This window comes from Spermophilus citellus (genome assembly GCF_964194105.1).
Source record: "Spermophilus citellus genome assembly, chromosome: 15".
Lineage (NCBI taxonomy): Eukaryota > Metazoa > Chordata > Mammalia > Rodentia > Sciuridae > Spermophilus > Spermophilus citellus.
In genome coordinates, this window is record NC_138195.1 from 59,477,828 (window position 1) to 59,494,006 (window position 16,179).

Genomic DNA, 16,179 nt, shown 5'->3' on the forward strand with positions numbered 1-16,179 from the left:
CCCTGGGTTCAATTACCAATATTCCCCACAGCACTCCCAAAAGGATTTTTAAAGCAGAAAATGCACTCTAGAGAAATAACTTTTATGGAGTAATTTTGAATGCTGGATTAGGTGGCTTTATGCCTTATCTTATTTCAGGTGTTAATCCATGTGAATTTTATATTTGGAAGAAAAAAATGTGATTATCATTCATTCCATAAAGTTTGAAGGGAACTTTGTGTATCTGGATAAATCATCCTATTCTTTTGCAGATATATTACAGATATCGAATTGTTTCCTTTCTTAGGTAAATTTTTTTCAGGTTTTAAAATATGAAGGTCAGTAATCACTTTGGACATTGAATAGGTTATCTACTAAATTCTGTAATTTTAACTTACAATCTTCAGTAATTTTTGCAATTATTTTGATGACTAAAATAATTTGTTATTGTCACTGAATAACTTTGTGTTGTATACCTTTGTCTACCTCATTTTGGGAATGTTGAAGTATAGATAGTTGCACTTGCATTATAGAAATATTGTGTTTACTCAGATTTTTATTTGGATATTGACTCTTGTAATTACTTTTTTTGTATTGTTTTTGGCCATTGTATTAAGTTTATGATAGATAACCTTCTTTACTAACTATAATTATAGTTAATATAGAAAGAGAAACTGCAAATAATTGATTCAGATAAAATATTGGTGGCTATTTTTATTTAAAATATTGGTAAGGAGAAAGAAGCTAGGGAAATTTTGGAGGGCAAGTTTTATATTATGAAATCCCAATTTAATTATTTATACATTTAGAAACAGTATGAGTGACCAAAATGTGATTTCCAGGAAATTTCTGGGAGTACCTGCATACACTCCATAATTCTTGGTGTTCAACTTTTATCTTGCTGCCAAGATTAAGGAAAATATTCATTTAGTTGGAAATCATAATGCATTTCCTTATAGAAGCAGGATGGTTGAATAGTAGTCTGAATTCTTATTCATTATTCATTAAATGAATATTTTAAAGACAGAAGGCAAGTACTTTATTATATACTCTTTGTGTTTACCAAGGTGTTGTGCAATTCCTATCTCAGAAAAATCCACCCCGACCCCGCAGCCTTTTGCTAGTTGTGGGGAGCACAAAGGAAAAGAAGTGGTTGAAAGTTACCTAGCAATTATGCTTATTCCTTTCCATTTCTGTGGTTCTTAGGTACTTTATGGGTTAAATTGACCTCTGTTTATTGTCCAGTATCTAAACTTAATTTCATAATTTTTTCTGTTTGGAAAAAATGTTTTTTAAGTTTTAATAACAAAACATAACAACATGGAGAACACACAATCAGTGTATAAGTTGGAGAACTTACCTCTTGTGAGTTTGAACAGTATTTACCTCAGCATTACTGAATTAGTTTGTACAAAGTTTTTCATTTTAATTGATAACTTGCTTAGAGTGAATGATTGACACAAAAGTGTAAGATAAAGTATGAGTAATTTTTAAGACACACTTCGTTCTTCAGTGTAACAAGAATTTTTTTTTTTTTTTTGTGGTGTTATGGGGATTGAACTCAGGGGCACTCTGCCACTGAATTATATCCCCAACCCTGTTTTTTTAGAGGCGGGATCTTGCTAAATTGCCAAAGCTGGCCAGGAATTTATGACGCTCCTGCCTCAGTCTCCCTGCCCCTGGGTAGCAAGTAACTGGGATTATAGGAATGTGCCACCATGCCTAGCTAGTTTCAGTGATATAAAAAATACATGTGGTGCATATACACAATGCAATATTACTCAGCCACAAAGAATTACGAATTTATGGCATTTTCCAGTAAATGGATGGAACTGGAGGCTATCATGCTAAGTGAAATAAGTCAGTCCCCCCAAATCAAAAGCCAAGTGTTGTCTTTGATGCTAACATACAATAAGAGAGAGGGGAGAATAGAAGTTCATTGGATTAGACAAAAGGGAATGAAGGGAATGGAGTGGGATGGGAATAAGAAAGACAACAGAATGAATCAGAGAACTTTCCTATGTTTATTTATACATGACCAGTGTAACTCTACATCATTTACAACTACAAGAATGGGAAATTATACTCCATGTATGTATGATAGGCAAAAATACATTCTACTGTCATATATAACTAAAAGGAACAAATAAAACAAAAAGATAAAAAGTGATAAAGTACTAACCATATTAATAATATTTATAGCCAACATTGCAAGCAATGAATAATGTTTGCTTTTCATTGAGAGATTTTGTAATTCTCTTATGCTATTATGAAGAGTATCTATAATAAGTACTTTATAAAGTACAATAATAATTTTATATTTAATTAGTTTCAAGGCAAGCTAAAATTATTTATAATTTATGAGCAATCATATTTTCTCCTGTGGATATACTGACAAATAAGAAAAACAAAATTCATGTCATTATGGAACCTAACTTCTAGTAGAGGAGACAACTAAAGAAGTGAGACAAGTGCATTTCAGAGAGATGAGGGCAAGGAAGAAAAGTAAAAGTAGGGTATGGGGATGAAAGGTGACTGGTATCTGTGAGACTTTTTAAATGGAGTCATGGAGTGTCTTTGAAAAGGTGATATTTGAGTACAGACACTTTAGTATACCAGGCGGGAACCATCCAAAATGGGGCAAGAAGTCTCCTTGCTTTTCAGATGTACAAAGTTGCATGATATTATCGTTCTTTCCCTGAAAACCCTTAGAAGCCAAATTAGAATTGAAAATTTTACAAACCTACCAGAGAATCAAGGATGCATGGAATCCTAAATGAACCAAACGAATGATTCGGAAAACAATTCAACCTTCATAATAAAGAAGAAACCCATGGCTGCTCTGAGATAAAACAGCCTAAGGAATAGGAATCTGCCTTAGATGGGATGAAAGGAATCAGCAAATTTTCTTTCTTTTTTCCTCCTCTTCTCTTTCTCTTTCTTTCTGTTTATCATCTTCTTCCTACTCCTTCTCCCTACCTTTTTTCCCTGGTTCTGGGTATTTAACCTAGAACCTAGAACATGCTGAGTAAGCACTCTACTACTAAGCTACATCTGCATGTGAACTGATGCAACAGGTTAGAATCCTGTGGAACATCAGCTGAGGAACATCAGCTCTTGTACCAAAGAACCTACCTCTTTTTTTTTTTTTTTAGGCTAAATAATTTATTCAAGTATAAACTCAGATTCTAGTCCTAGGGCATTAAGAGCCTCACATTAGTCATAAAGTGAAACTTGGAATTGGTACTAGAACTTTGTCGGTTTCTTGACTTTCAGTATATTTTCATTTTTTTAAATTTTTATTGTTGGTTGTTCAAAACATTACATAGTTCTTGATATATCATATTTCACACTTTGATTCAAGTGGGTTATGAACTCCCATTTTTACCCCATATACAGATTGCAGAATCACATCAGTTACACTTCCATTGATTTACATCTTGCCATACTAGTGTCTGTTGTATTCTGCTGCCTTTCCTATCCTCTACTATCCCCCCTCCCCTCCCCTCCCCTCCCCTCTTCTCTCTCTACCCCCTCTACTGTAATTCATTTCTCCCCCTTGTATTATTTTTCCCTTACCCCTCACTTCCTCTTGTAAGTAATTTTGTATAGCCCTGAGGGTCTCCTTCCATTTCCATGCAATTTCCCTCTCTCTCCCTTTCCCTCCCACCTCTCATCCCTGTTTAATGTTAATCTTCTTCTCATGCTCTTCGTCCCTACTTTGTTCTTAGTTACTCTCCTTATATCAAACAAGACATTTGGCATTTGTTTTTTAGGGATTGGCTAGCTTCACTTAGCATAATCTGCTCTAATGCCATCCATTTCCCTCCAAATTCTATGATTTTGTCATTTTTTAATGCAGAGTAATACTCCATTGTGTATAAATGCCACATTTTTTTTATCCATTCGTCTGTTGAAGGGCATCTAGGTTGGTTCCACAGTCTTGCTATTGTGAATTGTGCTGCTATGAACATCGATGTAGCAGTGTCCCTGTAGCATGCTCTTTTTAGGTCTTTAGGGAATAGACCAAGAAGGGGAATAGCTGGGTCAAATGGTGGTTCCATTCCCAGCTTTCCAAGAAATCTCCAAACTGCTTTCCAAATTGGCTGCACCAATTTGCAGTCAAGAACCTACCTCTTGCTCTTATCTTAATCATAGGTCTTCACTGAATGCTTCACAGAATGACAGAACTCCTATTTGAGTCATATGGAACCTCTCCTAAGGTTAAGGCAGCACTGAGAGAAACTAACACATGCTTTTCAGATTTTCAGTTCTAGAAGGCTGAAGACAGGCAAAGATCTGGGGTTGAGACCCCTACCTTGTACACTGGAACTCCCTGTATTCAACCAGTAATGACTGAGGAAAGGGCTGGAGAGGTGAGAGAAATTAAGATACCACCCAGTGTAGGAAAGCTGACCTCCAAAAGAAGGTGGGGACTGGGGATGTGGCTCAGTGGTAGAGCACTTGCTTGCCTGCCTGGTATGTGTGAGGCCCTGGGTTCCACCTCCAGCACTGCAAACAAACAAAAAAAGGAAGGACAATGAGAAGGAACAGGGCTGAAAGAGAGCACCTGAACTGCAGAAAACAAGGTCTAGTACCCAGAGATCTAAGAGAACACTCTAGCAAACCAAAAGCCTGGCAGTTGTGTTTTAAAAAGAAGAGTTTCCAGAGGGTGCATTGGCACATACCTATAATCCCAGCAACTAGGGAGGTTGAGGCAGAAGGATCGCAAGTTCAAAGCCAGGCTCAGCAATTTAGCAAGACCCTAGGAAACTTAGTGAGACCCTGTCTCAAAAAAAAAAAAAAAAAAAAAAAGGACTGGGGATGTGGTTCAGTGGTTAAGGGCCCCTAGGTTTAATCCCAGGCAGCAAAAAAATAAATAAAAAAGAGAGCTCCCAGCAGGGTGACACATGCTTGTAATCCCAGTTGCTGGGCAGCCTGAGACAGGAAGATAGAGAGTTTGGGGTTAGGTGTGGCAATTTAGCAAAACTCTGCAACAAAATTTTAAAAGGAGCTAGGCATGCCAGGCGTGGTGGCACATGCCTATAATCCCAGCAGTGGAGGTGGAGGCAGGGGGATTGAGAGTTTAAAGCTAGCCTCAGGAACAAGTTGCTAAGCAACTCAGTGAGACCCTATCTCTAAATAAAATACAAAATAGGGCTGGGGTTGTGGCTCAGTGGTTAAGTGCTCCTGGATTCAATCTCCAGTACCTGAAGAAAAAAGAGGGAAAAAAAAAAAAAAAAGGAGCTGGACATGGTGGTTCACACCTGTACACCTGTAATCCCAGTGGCTCAGGAGGCTGAGGCAGGAGGCTCTCAAGTTCAAAGCCAGCCTCAGGAACAGCAAGTTGCTAAGAAACTCAGTGAGACCCTGTCTCTAAATAAAATACAAAATAGGGCTGGGAATGTGGCTCAGTGGTTGAGGAACCCTGAGTTAAATTCCCAGTACCCTCCCCCCCCCAATTTTTTTTTAAAAAAGGACTAGGGGTGTAATTTAGAGAGAGCTTGCCTATCATGCATGAGGTCCTGGGTTCAACCCCAAGTGCCAAAACAAAACACCAGAAAATTCCCATAGTTTTTTTTTTAAAAATAATTTTATATTTATCAAAAAATTTCACAGATGCCTATCTGTCCTGTATCCTTTTCTCCCAATTATTAATTAACAGCTGACATTAGAAAGGTATGTTTGTTAAAATTAATGAGCTAGGTCTGGGGATGTAGCTCAGTGGTTGTGTGTTTGCCTTGCACGTATGAGACCCTGGGTTCAATCCTTAGTACAGCAAAAGAAAGAAAAAAAAACACGCTATAATTACTGAGGTAATGTTGATATGTTATTATCTAAGTCCTTTTTTAAATCTAATGTCCTTTTTCAGCTTCAGAATCCCATCCTATGTACCACATTATGTTTAGTTGTCATGTCTCCTTAAGCTTTTCTTAGCTATGACAATTTCTCTGACTTCTTGTTTGTAATGCCCATGATGTGCTGGGGATCAAACCCTAGACTTCATACATCCTTCATACATCCAGGACTTCATACAGTCAAGCTCTCTAACATTGAGCCACACCCATAGCCTGCTTTTGAAAGTTTTGAGTATTATTACTCAGGTAGTTGTAGAACATCTCCTTATTTTGGTATTTGTCTGGAGTTTTTCACATGATTAGAATGGTGTTTGTGGTTTGGGGTTTTGGGGAAGGCCTAGGTCTAAGTACCCTTTTCATTATACTGTATGAAACAAACATATTGTCAACATGACTTGTTTTTGTTTTTGATACTGAGGATTGAATCCAGGGGTACTTAATCACTGATCCATATTCCCATCTCTTTTTATTTTTTATTTCAAGACAGAGTCTGGCTGAATTGCTTAGGGTCTCACTAAGTTCCTTAGGGCCAAAGTGAGTTGCTCAAGATGGCTTTGAACTTGCAACCCTCCTTCCTTAGCCTCCCAAGCCTCTGTGATCACAGGCATGTGCCATTGTGCTCTGCTTAATATGACTTATTGATCATGTTGACCCTGATCATCTGGCTGAGGTAGTGTGTGTCAGTTTTCTGTACTGTAAAGTTACCCTATTTTCCCTCTTTTTGCATTTGTACTTTTGGAAAGTATTGATATAGGCATAGTCCTCACTTAAGGAGTGGGAATCTTTCTGTCTCTCTTTCTGCTTTTGTGATAGGAACCTCATGGATTTCTCTTGTGTTCTTTTCCACCATGTGAGATCACAAAGAAGTCTGTAACCAGGGTGTTAGCACCCTGTCTCAAACTTGTAGACTCTGGAATTGTGAGAAATAAATTTCCATTTTTGTAAGCCACCCAGTCCATGGTATTTTGTTATAGCAGCCCTAACTAATTAAGACAATAAGATTTTGGGTTGGGGGTGAGCTCAGTGGCAGAGCACTTGCCCAACATGTGCAAGGCCCTGAGTTTGATTGATGCCCAGCACCTCGCCCCACCACAGACAATAAGATTGATTATAATCTATGCAAGCTAGAAGACATTGGAACATACTTTTCAAAGTACCAAAAGACAAATAAATACTCTCCATCTAGACTTCCATAATCAGTGAAAAATATCTTTAAAAAATATATTTTTTCAGACTAACAAAGGTATGAGGATTTATTGCCAGCACATCTGAGTTATAAAAATGTTAAAAAACTTAGCAGAGCGCGATGGCACACACCTGTAATCCTAGTGGCTCCAGAGGCAGAGGCAGGAGGATTGAGAGTTCAAAGCCAGCCTCAGCAAAAGCAAGTCAATAAGCAACTCAGTGAGACCCTGTCTCTAAATAAAATACAAAATAGGGCTGGGGATGTGGCTCAGTGATTGAGGGCCCCTGAGTTCAATCTCCAGTCCCCTCCCCCACACAAAGTTTAAAACTTTTTAGACAGAAACAAAATGATACTGGAAAGGAAATTGAATGTATAGATAGAACCAGAAATGGTAATAATGTGGTTTTCTAATTCTTAATCTCTAAAGGATAATTGTTTATATAAAGGAAGAATAATTGGTACCATATTTGGGGGTTTATGATATTTCATGTATTTGTCATACACTGATGGTCCCTGACATATGATTTTTTGACTTCATGATGGTGGGAAAGCAATAAGCATTTAGTAGAACCCGTACTTTGAATTTTGAATAGGATCCTTTCCTAGGCTAGTGATATATAGTAGGATCCTCTGGTGATGCTGGGCAGCAACAGCTCCTAATCAGCCACGTGATCATGAAGACAAACAACTGATCTTCTACAGTGTACTGTGTTGCTAAGCTAGAATGTTCAGTAGGTTGTCTGATGAATTCATTTTTTTATATGTAACAAAATATTCCTTAGTGTTATCTAAGTCTATGTTAAATTTGTCCTGTTTCTCAAAAATACCTTTTTTACTGATTCAGATGTGTTCTAAACATGACATTTGGTTATCTCTTAGCTCTCCTTTAAAGCATCTTCCTGTTTTGGTTCTTTGCCACTTATTTATTGATGAAACCCTGCCATTTGTCTTATAGAAAGTCCCACATTCTCATTTTGCTTCTATGTGGTATTGTTCTTTTATTTCCCATATTTTCTGTAAACTGATTTGATGAGATTTGCTTTTATTTTAAAATAAACACATATCCCAAATCAGTGGTAGTTTTGGAGTTACCATATAAGTAAGAATGTGATTTAGGTTGCACCTTTTCTATTAGTTAATGGACAATTTCTTTTTGACTGTCATTGTTAGCTATTTTCTATTTTTAAAAGAGATTACAGTTAATTTTCTAAGCACACAGTAATTCTTCCTGAATATTCAGGGGTTATTTTTTGTGTAATAATCCTTTACTAATTGTAATCAAACTTGTATTTCAAGAGACTTGAAAGCAACCAATTTATAAGTTCCTTATCTCCCAAAGTCCTGAACATAAATAAATGCCCTGCAAAATAGTTTGCTCAGGCTGCTATAACAAAGTACCACAGAGCGAGTGGCTTCCAGAGATATATTGTTTCACAATTCTAGGGGCAAGAAATCTGAAATGACGGTGTTGGCAGGGTTGGTTTATTCTAAAGGTAGTGAGAAAAAGATCTATTCCAGTATAAGTCCTTTTTTGTTTTTTAGTACTAGGAATTGAATCCAGGGAACCACTGATTCACATCCCCAGCCCTTTTATGTTTTTTTTTTTAATTTTTTTTTAGTTGTAGATGAACCCGATGTATTTATTTTATTTATTTATTTTTTAATGTGGTGCTGAGGATCGAACCCAGTGCCTCACACATGTGAGACAAGTGCTCAACCACTGAGCTACAACTCCAGCCCCTATGTTTTTTTTTTTTTTAACCTTTTGAGATAGGGTCTTGATAAGTTGCTTAGGCCTCTTTAAGTTGCCAAGACTGGCTTTAAATCTGCAATCCTTCTGCCCTAGCCTCCCAAGTTATTGATATTACAGGCATGTGTCACTACATGTGGCTTAAATCCATTTTTAACATGATATTTTTAACTTAGGATCAGTTTATCAGGATATAACCTATCGTAAGTCAAGGACTATCTGTATCATAAGTATACCATGTACATAGCACATATAATACATTTTATATAAAATTTTATATTATATAAAATATTATGATAAAATAGCATAAAAAATCATAGGAAAAAAATGGATGAATGCAATTATAATATTCTTACACTAGGTTAAGTGGTATAGTGTTATTTGAAGATTTAATTGTTAAATTTGAAATTCTACAGTAGTGGCTAAAAACAGTACAATGTCAAAATGATAGAATTAATAATGTAGTAAAAGTATTGTTTAGAGGGAAACATTGTATATATTAGAAAAGAAGAAAGGTGATAAATCAATATAAAAATAAGGGATCAATGATCTTTGGTCTGTAGGCCAAATTCAGCACATAATCTGTTCTTAATGTGGCTAGTGACTTAAAGATACTTCTTACATATTAAAATGGTTCAACAAAAATCAAAGGAAACTTTATGACGTGTGAAAATAATAGGAAATTCAAATTTCAGTGGCTGTAAGTAAAGTATTATTGGAATATAACTATGCTTATTTGTTTAAATATTGTCTCTGTTTGCTGTCCCACTGTATCAGTAGCATAGAATAGTTGGAACATACTGTATTGACTTAAAAGCCTAAAATATTTACTATCTGACCCTTTACAGAAAATAGTTGTCAACCATAGGTAGGGACACTATTGTATTAAAATAATATGGTTATATTTTCTCTTTTACCACTTCTATTTGGCATTTAACTAGTGGACCTAGACAGTATAAGAGGCCAAAAGAAAGAAATAAAGTAAGGCATGAAAAACTAAAAGGAAGTAAAACTTATTTACATATGACATGATTGTATACATAGAAAACTCTTTGAAACTTACACAAACCAATTCTAGTAAGTGAATTTAGCAAAGTCAATCCATAGAAATCATTTGTAGTTCTCTGTAATAGCAATGAACAATTTGTAAACTGAAAAATTGTTTACAATGACATTAAAAAAAAACAAGTACCTATGAATAAATCTAAGAATATGCTCTCAACCTGGAAATGTGAAATACTGCTAAGTAAGTTAAACAATAGAGGGTTGGGGGAGAGGGAAAGAAATGGTGACATAGTCATGAACTGAAAGACTGCATTGTTAAAATGGAATTTTTTCCAAGTGATCTACAGATTTAAATACAGTTTTCATTAACATCTTGGTGGTCTTTGAAGAAATAAACAAGATGATTCAATAAATTTACCGAAATGCAAAAGACTAAAGATAGTCAGAATAATTTTGAAAAAATACAGAGCGCTTGCCTAGCATGCGTGAGGCACTGGGTTCCATCCTTAGCACCACATACATACAAATAAACAAGTAAAAAAATAAAGGCATTCATCCATCTACAAGTACAAAAAAAAAAAAAAAAGACAAAGTCAGAGGCCTTTTATTTCCTGATACCAGGATTTCCTTTGAAGCTACAGTAAACAAAGCAGTGTGATCTTGGTGTAATGATGTACATATCAATAGAACACAATGGAGAACTCAGAAATACAGACACTTATTCCCACCCAAGTGTCAAGTCAGTCCAGCAGGAAAAAAAAAATGTCATTCTACCTTCATATTTATATGGGAAACAATGAACTAGTATTCCTACTTACTCCATACACAGAAACTAATGGAATTGCATTTCATCATATACCTAAAATCTGAGTATAAAAACTATAAAAAAATTTCTGTATCATCTCTTTCTATATAACAAATTTCCCAATATTTAGTGGCTTAAAGCAACAGATATTTATTATTTTGCAGTTATTCTGTGTCGAAAACACAGGAGGACCTTAGCTAGGTAATTCTGGCTTAGGTCTCTTATAAGGTTTCAGTCAAGATGGTAACAAGTATAGTTATATCTGAAGGCTGGATTGGAGTTGGAGAATCGCTCACTCAAGTGCCCTTAGGACCTGGTAGCTGTCTTCCCTCAGAGTGAGTGATACAAGAGAGAGAGCAAGGAGGAAGCTGAGTGCCTTTTATGACAAGTCTTGAAAGTCACACACTGTCACTTTACTGTATTCTATTCATTACTCCAGCCTATATTCAAGGTTAGAGGAATTAAGCTTACATAATTTTTTTTTCTTTCCTTTTAGAAATGGGGTCTGTTTGTTGTCCAAGCTGGCCTGTAACTCCTGAGCTCAAGTGATCCTCTTGCCTTAGATTCTTGAGTATCTGGGACTACAGGTATGTGCCACTGCACTTGGCAATAGCACTCTAGCATGGTAACTCTTGAATCTTAACTGAAATTATGGATGTCATGCTACTCACTGCTGATCTGGAGACAAGTTAGTTAGAGGAAATGGGTTTATTTAGCTAGTCCTAGGAAAGAAAGAATAGACTTTTTTGCTTCTCAGATCTCCATCTTTGTGGGTTTCAGTATGCAAAGAGTTTTTATAGTAGAAAAGGGTGTACAGTGAAACAATAGGCAGGGAGTCCTTGTATTGGTCAAGGTCTTTGGCATCCAGATGTGTGTTTTCTCTTGAGTAACATCATTATGACCTGCAGCTAGTTAACTAAAGCCTTAGGAAGGACTTTTGTTCAGCCAAACTGATTTAGTGAGGGGTGGAAGACAAAGAGGAGAGGAGAGAGCAAGGGATAATATTAAATGAACCCCTGTTACAGGAGGAGTATCAAAGAATTTGTGGACTTTTTTTTTTTTTTTTTTGTAATGGGTATTGAACCTGGGCCCTTCACCACTGAGCTACATCCCCAGTTATTTTTTTTTCTTTTAAATTTTGATACAGGGTCTCCCTAAATTGCTCAGGCTGGCCTTAAACCTGAGGTCCTCTGCTTCAGCCTCTGAGTCTTTAGGCATTGTGCCTTACTTGTTAATATCTTTTTAAACTGCCATACCTTCTAGGAATTTCAAAAGGAAAATAACCTTATGACCCTGGAATATTTCTTGGATAACAAGCTAAGATAAAAAAGATTGGAATAAGAAAAAATATTGATTAATTAGAATTTACTTAAGTTAAAATTGCATTCTTTAAAATATGTCATTAAGAAAGTGGATGGGGGCTGGGACTGTAGCTCAGTGGTAAAGCGTTTACCTTGCATGTGTGAGGCACTGGGTTTGATCCTTGGCACCACATAAAAATAAATAAAGATACTATGTGTTCATCTATATATATATATGAAAGTGCATATATATATAAGAAAGTGCATAGGGCTAGGTATGAAGCTCGGTGGTAAAGTGCCCCTCTACCACTGTGTGTCAACCTATTTGTAAGGTGGGGAGCAAAAAGCTAGATTAAGGTTCACTTGCCGTTTAAATCCTTGGACTTTATTGGAAGAAGGCAAGTGCCCTGTAAAGGAAAGTGAGAGGGAGAAAGTCCCATTTGTATTGCAAGCAGGGATAAGAGGCTCACTTGCACTGTACTAACCTTAGGTGGTGATAAGAGGTGATGATAAAAATATGATTATAGATGTTTTATATGAATACCAAAGACAACTACAAAGGAAATCAGTACTTACGAAAGAAAATTTAAGAAATTAATTATCCAGGGGCTGAGGTTGTGGCTGGCTCATTGGTAGAGCATTCACCTAACACCTGTGAGGCACTGGATTTGATCCTCAGCACCACATAAATAAATAAAGTTACTATGTCCATCTACAACATTTTTTAAAAAAGAAATTGTCTGCTCAGGTTTGTTTTAGTAGCTTTTACTTCAGATACAGGAATGAGTAATAGCTTTAAACTTTAATTGCTTTTCTTTTTGAGATACAAATAACATGTATGGGTATCTTATAACCTTTCACAATTAATATATAATGTGGAAAATCTGATACTAGTGTCTAGTAACTATTAGTAATTCTTAAGAATAGAGTTCAGCATAAATGTATATAGTATATGAATTACTAGTATTCACAGTTATTTGTTAGTACAAATGAATTAAGACAACAAATTGGATTGGTTAAATGAGGTTAAATAATACAAAAACTCAGCTGGGCTAGTGGAGCACACCTGTAATCCCAGTGGTTTGGGAGGCTGAGACAGAAGGCATGTGAGTTCAAAGCCAGCCTCAGTAAAAGTGAGGTGCTAAGCAACTCAGTGAGACCCTGTCTCTAAATAAAATACAAAATAGGAGACTGGGGTTGTAGCTCAGCAGTAGAGCATTCTCCTAGCACATTCGAGGCCCTGGACTAGATCCTCGGCACCATATTAAAAAATAAACAAATAAAATAATAGTGTCCAACTACAACTAAAAAAAATAAATATTTAAAAAAAATACAAAATAGGGCTGGGGATGTGGCTCAGTGGTTGCGTGCCCCTGAGTTTAATCCCCAAAACAAAACAAAACAAAACAAAACTCTTTCTCTTTTTGTTTTTGTTTTTGGTACTAGGAATGGAAACCAGGGGCACTTTATCACTAAGCTACATCCTCTGCTCTTTAAAAAATTTTTATGTGCCACCATGTATGGCAAGAACTGTTTCTTTTTTTTCTTTTTTACCACCACTTATATCAGTCATCACAAAGAACACATAAGTATTTTAACCTCAGTGTAAATATTAGTAAAATGGACGTTGATATTTTTCAAATATATATGTAAAATGAAATTTTCTGTATCTAATTTTTTATAGTTTCCTTGTTTTACCTATCACTGTATTGAGAACAAATTTTTATATGACTATATTCTCCATTATTGTAAATGGTTGTATTGTCTGCTTTTGTTTGGATCTGCCATAATTTGTATAACCAGACCTCAACTGATGGATATATTCCTAACATTATAAAGAACAGTGCTACGAAAATCCTGTAGGTGAATTTGTGAGAATGTTTATAATGTATTTCTTTTTGTTAAATTCCTAGAAATATAATTGTGAGACCAAAGGGAGATAGAATTTTCAGACCTTTGACGTAGATTGCCATATTGCCCTCCAGAAATGTTTTACTAGTTTAAACTCCTACCGGTATAAACCATTGCCCTGTACCCTGTACTCTTTTAATGAATCTTTGCTAGTTTGATAGGTAGAAAATGTTTTCTCATTAATTTATAAAATTTTCTTGCACTTTATGAAGAGGATAGGTGTCATCCGTGTTTCAAACCATGTACATTTTTCCCCTGTGATATATGCTTCCTAACCTATTTTTTTTTTTGAGAGAGAGAGACAGAGAGAGAGAGAATTTTTAAAAATATTTATTTATTTTTTTTGGTTTTCGGCTGACACAACATCTTTATGTGGTGCTGAGGATCGAACCCAGCGCCCTGCGCTTGCCAGGCAAGCACCCTACTGCTTGAGCCACATCCCCAGCCCCCCTAACCTATTTTTGTTGCTTTGTGTATCTTTGTGTACACATGCTTGCATATTCCTCGTGTATTAAAAGTATTAATCCATGTATAATTTAAGATTCACTCTTTTTAATTTTGCAAATAACTAGAGAAATGCAAATAAAACAATAGTAAAGTACCTCAATATCCTTACTATCAAGATTACTTTTTTTTTTTTTTTTTTTTTTTGGTACTGGGAATTGAATCCAGGGGCACTTTACCTAGTCCTTTTTATGTTTTGAGACAGGGTCTTACCAAGTTGCTGAGGTATCAGTAAATTACTGAGGCTGGCCTTGAACTTGCAATCCTCCTGCCTCAGCTTGCTGAGTTGCTGGGATTACAGGTATGTGCCACCATGCCTGGCTACACAAAATTACTTTTTAAGATTCTAACAATATTGTGGTAAGACTGGTATCCTCAGGTATTGTTGGTGGCATTATAAGCCATCCAGTTCTTTAGCAAACAGCAATATAATAAATATTAATAGTCATAAAATGTACATAAAATGAATCTAGTAATCCCATACCTAGGAGTTTATCAAAATAAAATATTTGAAAAGTGATCTAAATGAGCTAAATAATTTATGGTAGCATTATTTTTCATAATGATAAATTGAAAACAAGTTAATATACATTACAGTGACTGAAGTTAATATATAGTTGAAAATTGCTAAGGGTAGATTTTAAGTTTCATACAAATACAAGATAAGTAGAAGATAAATAGTAAGGTAATCCATATGCTAATTTGCTTGATTTATGAATTTCACAATGTATGCATATATCAAAACATGATGTGTTCTACCATAAAGATATTCTATTTTTCCTTGTCAATTAAAATGCAAATTAAAAAAAGAAACAAGTTAATAAATTAGAAATAATGGTTAACTAAATGAGACTCATCTTTAAGATACCAAGCAAGTATTAAAGATTATTAAGAAGATTATAAGTTGACATAGAAGGGTAGGCATGTATTGGTTGAAGCAGAATACAAATTATTTCAATTTTATCATTACCACTGTGTAAAAATACACATTAAAGACAAACACATGAAAGAAATACAGGGGATTTTGTCAAGTATGTATGTATAGAGTTTCCTAGGTATAAGACTATAAAAAGCTAATTATTTATTGAGTAATTACTGTATACCATCTCATTATAGCACTCTATGGAAGTGACTGATGTTATTTTCAATTAACAAACTTATTCTCCTTTGACAGAAAAATTTGATCCATTATTATGGATTTGTGAAATATATATAGATCTATAAAGGACAGTATAATGAACTCCATGTAATGATCACCTGACTTCAGGGCTTTCTATTTTGCAGTTTTGGTAAGTTGGAAAGCAGGGATTTGAACTCACATCTGTTTTGTTTCCAAACCATGTTTTTAATTATGATCCCATGCTTCTGCTTCTTCATTTTGTTAGTTGATGCTATTGAATAATTTTATAGTTGTTGGTATTTTGGTGAAATAGACACAAAAAGTGTTCATAATAGTTATAACCCATTATAATAGTGTAGTTTTGGAGTTGGTTATAAGATAGAGAAAGTGCTCTCTTTTAATGCCATGTATTTAGTAATAAGCATTTTTTAGTTGCCCTATTCTGCAAAGACAAAACCTGCTGATACAGTCCATCCTGTTTTATAAATCTTTGACCCATTCATCAGACTCTGACCACTCTAAAGATAAAAGATTATGGTCATATTGGTCTTTCCGACTGAAGTGGCCTCCTGCAGATTGAGAAATTGTGTAATTATTAACTGTGGTAATGGATATGTACTTGCAAGTTTCATCTGGTATCTCACTGAGCTTTAACCCTCTGCATACACCCAAAATGAATTCTAGAATCTTTGAAACTCATTGGTTATCTGTTAACTTAACTCTTGTATTTAATTTTGCTATGATAAATATGTTGTTTCCC

At 35.3% G+C, this 16,179-nt stretch overlaps 1 protein-coding gene across 1 annotated transcript in view; it reads left to right on the top strand.

Annotated features, from left to right (window-relative positions):
• The window catches only part of SHLD2 (shieldin complex subunit 2), an 85,807-nt gene that overhangs the window by 23,959 nt on the left and 45,669 nt on the right, over positions 1 to 16,179 (top strand). The window contains 2 exon segments of the mRNA XM_081267357.1: positions 11,080 to 11,170; positions 15,474 to 15,588. The gene's annotated coding sequence lies outside the window, so the exon portion shown is untranslated.